Below are 7,883 nucleotides of genomic sequence, written 5' to 3' on the forward strand. Positions count from 1 at the left end.
CAAGAAACACCTCTAGAAAAAAGACACCCTTTTGACTAACATACGACTCCAAGGTAGTCATCCTAGTCGAGGTGTCCATCCCTTCAAGCAAACTCCAATGGACATATTAGCAAACCAACAATGAGAATCTTTGTCACAACTAGATACCATTGACGAATTGAGGGAGCAAGCTTACATTAAGAATGCTATCTGTCAGCAACAAGTTGCTCGGTACTATAACCGAAATGTCTAAGTGAGAACTTTCAAGAAAGGAGATTAGGTGCTTCGAAAAGTTTTTCAAAACACTAGAAAAGTCAACACTAGGAAGCTCGACCCCAACTAGGAAACCCATACAAGATAACCAAAGCAATGGGCAAAGACGCCTACAGGCTTCAAACTCCAGAGGGTAAAGAAATCAACAACAGTTGGAATGCCATCTATCTCAAATGGTACTACTTTTGTCAATCTACTTTTACGTTCTCTTTTTGTTTTATTTGTTTAAAAAAAATGGTGAGAGGGGCTTTCCACCTCCTCTCCAGTCAGCCAGCCTTTTGGCCACTATTAATAAAAGTACTATTTAGCAAACAAATCTTTTCAACTACAATCAATTGATTTACATCGACTCTTTCACAAGGCATGAATTACATCAACAGTCGATCACACCGACAAGACCTCAGTACTCAGCATCTACAAAGTTTTTCAAACTTCAATGGATTTAGATCAACTAGCTCACAAGGCTCGAATTACATCGATAGTCGGTCACACCAACAGGGCCTCGGTACTCAGCATCTACAAATTTTTTCAAACTTCAATATATTTACATCGACTTGTCACGAGGCCCGAATTACATCGATAATCAGTCACATCGACAGGCCCTCAGTACTCATCATCTACAAAGTTTTTCAAACTTTAACTAATGTACATCGACTTGGTCGCAAGGCTTGAAATATAGTGACAGTCGATCATACTAATAGGGCCTCGGTCTCAACATCTACAAAGTTTTCCAAACTTCAACTTATTTACATCAACTCGGTTGCGAGGCCCGAATTACATCGACAATCAGTCACATCGATAAGGCCTCAGTACTTAGCATCTACAAAGTTTTTCAAACTTCAATTGATTTACATCGACTTGGTTGTGAGGCCCGAATTACATCTATAGTCGGTCACATTGACAGGGCCTCGGTGCTTAATATCTACAAAAATTTCCAACTTCAATGGATTTACATCAACTCGATCGCGAGGCCTGAATTACATCAATAGTCAGTCACACCGATAGGGCCTCGGTGCTTAACATCTACAAAATTTTCAACTAATGGATTTACTTCGACTCAATCACGAGGCCTACATTATGTTGGTAGTCGATCACACCGATAGGGCCTTGATACTTAAAATCTTCAAATTATTCAATACTCAATCAACACACAGTTGACTATGCTGACCAAGCCTCGCAACCTTAATTTATATCTAAATTACACCTACGGATTTGCAAATGGATCTCATCGACAGTCAGCCATGTCGACCAAGCCCTAAAACATCTAAATTACATGCGATCTATAAAGACGACTACCAGATTGACTTGATCCTTGGGAACACACATTAGGGGATTCAATCACCCTAACCAAACGCCCGAGTTCCTAAAGAATGAAAACATTCCAAGTATGCAAATCACAAAGTAGATAAAGAAACGAAATAAAGATCTATTAGAAGTTTAAGCCTAAATCAGCAAATAGTCACTAATACAAAAGTTAACAAGGCATCACATGCCTGAGAAATCTAAGCAGAACTGGAAAGAAGATAAATACTAAGGGTCGACAAGACTCGACTCATCCTCCTGGGTTGACTGATCTCCAGTCAGCTTGGCTTCCTTTTCTTGGATGGCCAACCCACCGGCAATGGCCGCATCTTTTGCAGACTCAATCGAACCCGCTAGAGCCTTCTTTTGATCTTCAAAAAAATCCATCTAATCTTTTGAATTTGTCTCGACTCACCCACCCTCCATTTAGTCATTGGCATCGGCTGCTTTAGCTTCTATTTCCTCCCAAAGCTCGATGTCACCATCAGGATCTCAACGCGTAGTCTTCCCGACCATGTATTCTTTCATCAGTTCAGTATAGGCCTTGATCATAGCATCTTCTGCAATAGATTTACAATAGTCTTAGAGTGCGACTGACTCTTCATCCTTCTCAACTAGTTCTTTCCTTGCATCGGAGAGTGCCTTCTCAGGTTCGACTAGCGTACTTTTTAAGTCGGCTGACTCCGATTTTGGATACCTTTTCTTGGTTAAACTCTCTTTTGCATTCTTCAAAGCTTGAGCCTCCCAAGTTCTCAGACCAATGTTGGACTTGGTTACTGGTCCTAAGCGACCGCAACCTTCTTCAAATAGAGTGTCCCGTTCAACGCCTACAAGAAATCTTGAGAGTTAGTTCCATAACTTGGCGAAAAAGAATAGAAATTGGAAGGTATCTGAAGTTCTTGAGTCACTATTGCAGTAGTCGCCCCTATTTGGTTTAGTTGGGCCTCGTCAACTAGCAACAATAATGAATCAGTTAGGTTACCCATCCCATTTACCTTAGAGTAAACTGAGGCTGCATTGGGAAGGGTGATAGTCACCTTTTCATCCTCATCAAAAGGAGATTCCTTAGATGATCCGGCTCCAGTTGACAACAGACCGACTGTAGGAGCCAACAGGTATGCTGAACCTGAGCCTCACTTAGGGATGACTGCCTCTTCCTCTTGGCCTTGTGTCGCACGACCACATCACTCTTATTTGGGATATCTACCTTTTGATTCCTCATCAGCCTCTCTGCAATGGCAAACTCCTCAGGTGTTAGTGGATGAAGAAATGAGTGGTCGAATAAAATCTTATTGTTGTAGCTAATTAGTAGCATGTGCCATAGCTACTTTGACGAGGGAAATGGGATACCTCTTTGAACAGCCTCTACTCTGGCTCAAAGATGACTCGTCTTTAAGTTGGACTCTTTTAGAGTCACTCTCTAGTCTCGCCGTTCTTTTGGAATGGCAAAGAATCTCTCGTCGTCACGTTGAGATCATCTCTGCTCTGTCCAGCTTAGTTGAAGTTAGGATCTGTAATACAAAGGGGGAATAACACTTAGTGATCACAAGTATAAGCAAGAATCAGTCTCTTACCCATGGCTCTTCATGTGTACGGTATCTCTCCCCGACCTCTCTAGCTGAATATAGCCTTGCCCTTCATGAAGAAGAACTGCTCCTTCCAGTTGTTTGGCACTCGACCTCAAGTTTGTCACCAAGTGAAGTTGATCATGCCTGAGGATGATGGAGTATCTACCCTTCTCTCGGTCATGCTCCTTCAGATAGTAGGAGTATAAGAATTCATGCAGACTGAACATGACTTGGTTCTAGATGTACAGCACATCCAAGCACAACAACAGCCTCCAGGAGTTCAACATGATCTATGTTAGTGCGATCATAAAGTGATTCAATACTTCTCGGACGAGTCAAGGTATGGGGAGGCGCAATCCATCATGAAACCATATCTCATACGCACTCACCCATCCCTTAGCTTCCCAGTCGACCCGTTCATAACTCTTTGGGATCCTAATCTCTACTAAACTAGGGATGTAGTATTGCATTCAGATCTGCCACTGATCATTCTCCTTAAGTAAAGGTAGATAGTCGACACCTAGGATTCTGCTACCCAATTAGCTTGGTTTTTCTATCGAACTGCCATTAGTCAAAGCATCGCTTAGAGCTATTAGACTCGTCCTCTATTAGACTCGTCCTCTATCTCTTCCCCACTTATCCCTTACCTCTTCGACTCAGTAGCACCACTCGGGTGGGAGACTACTACATTTAGTCCTTTAAAGACTCCCACTAGTATGTCACCCTTCTCCAACATTACTACCATGGTTGGGGTGCTCTCGTACTCACCCCGCGGGTTTGTTTCCATATGATGTTCCTCCCTCAACTTGGAATTCGACATTAGATGAATCCCTGCGATGCCTCACTCGGCTTGGAGGATCTACTGAATGACTGAGAACAAGAATCTCACTCGCAGGGACTCGGCTCAGAGTAAGATGCCGAGACGAGCTGAATAGGACTATTAAGTAACTCGACTTCTCCTTCCCTCCCACGAAACCTACAAAAAATAAAATCATCAATTAACTAGTCAAATCTTGTAAAAAGCACACTCCTTGCCCAAAATTGTTTTTCCCTCTCTTTGCCGAACTTAAACAACAATTGGACACCACTCACAAACTAGAATCGACCAAAAACTTTATCAAACCAAAGCACCACCAAGTTACCCAAATGATTCTACTCGACCAGACAAGCTGGCCCTATCTTAGAACAAAAAGCAATGAGTATTCCAGATCTGGACTATACCAGTGCTCGATCGTACCAAACAACCGAGTGCTAGCAAAGGTCACTTTGTATCTAATCACTCAGCCTGTTGAGTCGAGTGGATGCGGCCCTAAGATTCACACCTCAAATCCTAACATTCGACTCAATTGATAGGATGAAGTCAACTGGCTAAGAGCGTGAGTACAATCCGTGGAAGAATTTTGCGTCTTGCTGAAACACAACATGTTCACTCAGTCAAGAGAGCACCCGCTTGCCTAGGCAGACTGCCTATTAGCATGATTAATCCTCCCAGGCCAACTACTCTCCAAGCTAAATAGTTTTTAGCTTAGATAGTGGGGGGCTAACTATGTAGGTCAAAAATCACCTGGGCCCCTATCAAGCCCAAGCCTATATCTTCTATCGCCAAGGCCCAAGAACACAATCCAACTCTAGTTGGGCTAGCACCAAACTTTGTGACGTGGGGCTGGATCTAACATCCTTCCAGAATGGACTTCGTCAACAGCCCACCAAAAGTTAGGCCTCCAAAACAAGGTAAGTAGGATTCTTCCTACCTAGTTCTATCCTGATCCATCAAAGATTCCATATCTTGGATGAATTAGGACTCTTGCTGCTAATGAGGTAAGTGAATCAAGGTTTTCCTTATTCACTAGATCTCTTCCTATATGGATTCTGAATCCTACTGGGATACAAACATCCCATAACTACTATATAAACGGGGGTCATCCCACTGTTTAGGCATTCAACATTACACCTTCTAACCCTATAGTTCTCATTCCCAAGAGCTACACTTCTTCTCTGTGGTCTTAGTTCCCTACTAAGCTATTGGTAACTTTTTTTCCCCTTAACCCTCACTAAAAGGCCTTCATTATCCTGACTGACTTGAGCATCAGAGTGCCTACAGCGAACACCACCTCGTTGTTTACTGTTCGCTTCATGTTGGTTCTTTGTGTGTGTGTGTGCAAGTACAGTAGATCGCTAATGGCTTCAACCTCACAGGATTAATCCTTCCTTCCGTAACCATAGATTTTGATGTCTACAATTATTAGAATTTTTAAAAGGGAACAATTGGTATCATATAAACATATAACCATAATACTGTAGGCTTTTTCTAAATTATAATGCCAATGTTCATGCCTTCTTCAGTGTGATTACATAGCACCGACTATGAGGTACTTGCCCTGAATTTGGGTTGATTGTCCACCTCTTTTATGTCTTTTCCTAAGAGTCTTCGATGTCAAATTAGTAACAAAATCAGTCATCGTATTAATAATAAAACATATACTTTATTTCCTGTTGCATCAAGTCAAGAGAACTCATTGAAATAGAACGTTATAATCACTCTAACCAATATTTAATTATTAACATTTTTAAAGGGGAACAATTGGTATCATATAAACATATAACAACAATACTGTACGGTTTCTCTAAATTATAATGTCAATGTTCATGCCTTCTTTAGCATAATTATGTAGCACCAACTATGGGGTACTTGCCCTGAATTTGGGATCATTTCCCACTTCCTTTTATGTCTTTTCTTGAGAGTCTTCGATGTCAAAACAATGACAGAATCAACTGTCGTGTTAATAATAAAAGATATATATCTATTTCCTTTTGCATCAAGTCAAGTGAACTCATCAAAATAGAATGTTATAATCATTCTAACCAATATTTAATTATTAGAACTGTTAAAGGAGAACAATTGGTATCATATAAGCATATAACCATAATACTATAGGTTTTCTCTAAATTATAGTGTCAATGCTTGTGTCTTCTTCAATGTAATTTCGTAACACCAACTATGGGGTGCTTGCCCTGAATTTGGGTTGATTTCCCACTTTCTTTTATGTCTTCTCTTGAGAGTCTTTGATGTCAAATCAGGAACAAAACCAGTCATCATATCAATAATAAAAGATATTTATCTGTTTCCTCTTGCATCAAGTCAAGTGAACTCATCGAAATAGAATATTATAATTACTCTAACCAATATTTAATTATTAGAATTTTTAAGAGAGAACAATTGGTATCATATAAACATATAACCGTAATACTGCAGGCTTTCTCTAAATTATAATGTCAATGTCTGTGCCTTCTTCAGTGTAATTACGTAGCACCAACTATGGGATAATTGCCCTGAATTTGGGTTGATTTCCCACTTTTTTTTATGTATTTTCTTGAGAGTTTTGATGTCAAATCAGTAACAGAATCAGCCATCGTATTAATAATAAAAAATATATATATGTTTCCTCCTACATCAAGTAGACTGAAGTCATCAAAATAGAACGTTATAATCACTCTAACCAATATTTAATTATTAGATTTGTTAAAGGAGAACAATTGCTATCATATAAATATATAACCATAATACTGTAGGGTTTCCCTAAATTATAATGTTAATGTCCGTACCTTCTTTAGTGTAATTATGTAGCACAAACTATGGCATACTTGCCTTGAATTTGGGTTGACTTCTCACTTTCTTTTATGTTTTTTCTTGAGAGTCTTTGATGTCTAAATAGTAACAAAATCAACAATTATATATATTAATAATACAAGATATATATTTGTTTCCTCTTGCATCAAGTCAAGTGAACTCATCGAAATAGAATGTTATAATCACTCTAACCAATATTTAACTACTAGAATTGTTAAAGGAGAACAATTGGTATCATATAAACATATAACCATAATACTATAGGCTTTCTTTAAATTACAATGCTAATGTCCGTGCCTTCTTCAGTGTAATTTCATAGCACAAACTATGGGGTACTTGCCGTGAATTTGGTTTGATTTGCCACTTTCTTTTATGTCTTTTCCTGAAGTCTTCAATGTCAAATCAGTAACAAAGTCAGCCATTGTAATAATAAAAAAAGATATATATCTGTTTCCTCTTGCATCAAGTCAAGTGAACTCATCAAAATAGAACGTTATAATCACTCTGACCAATATTTAATTATTAGAATTTTTAAGGAGGAACAATTGGTATCATGTAAACATATAACCGTAATACTGTAGGCTTTCTCTAAATTATAATGTCAATGTCCATGCCTTCTTCAGTGTAATTTCATAGCACTAACCATGGGGTACTTGCCTTGAATTTGGGTTGATTTCTCACTTTCTTTTATGTATTTTCTTGACAATCTTCGATGTCAAATCAGTAACAAAATTAGCCATTGTATTAATTATAAAAGATATATATATGTGTTTCCGTCTACATCAAGTCAAGCGAACTCATCAAAATAGAACGTTATAATCACTCTAACCAATATTTAATTATTAGAATTGTTAAAGGAGAACAATTAGTATCATATAAACATATAACCATGATACTGTAGGCTTTCTCTAAATTATAATGTCAATGTTCATGCCTTCTTCATTGTAGTTTCGTAGCACCAACTATGGGGTACTTGCCCTAAATTTGGGTTGATTTTCTACTTTCTTTTGTGTATTTTCTTGAGAGTCTTCGATGTGAAATCAGCAACAAAATCAATCACCGTAGTAATAATAAAAGAGATATATATATATATATTTCCTCTTGCATCAAGTCAATTGAACTCATCGAAATAG

This window comes from Pistacia vera, unplaced genomic scaffold (assembly GCF_008641045.1).
Source record: "Pistacia vera cultivar Batoury unplaced genomic scaffold, PisVer_v2 Contig80, whole genome shotgun sequence".
In the NCBI taxonomy this organism is placed as follows: Eukaryota; Viridiplantae; Streptophyta; class Magnoliopsida; order Sapindales; family Anacardiaceae; genus Pistacia; species Pistacia vera.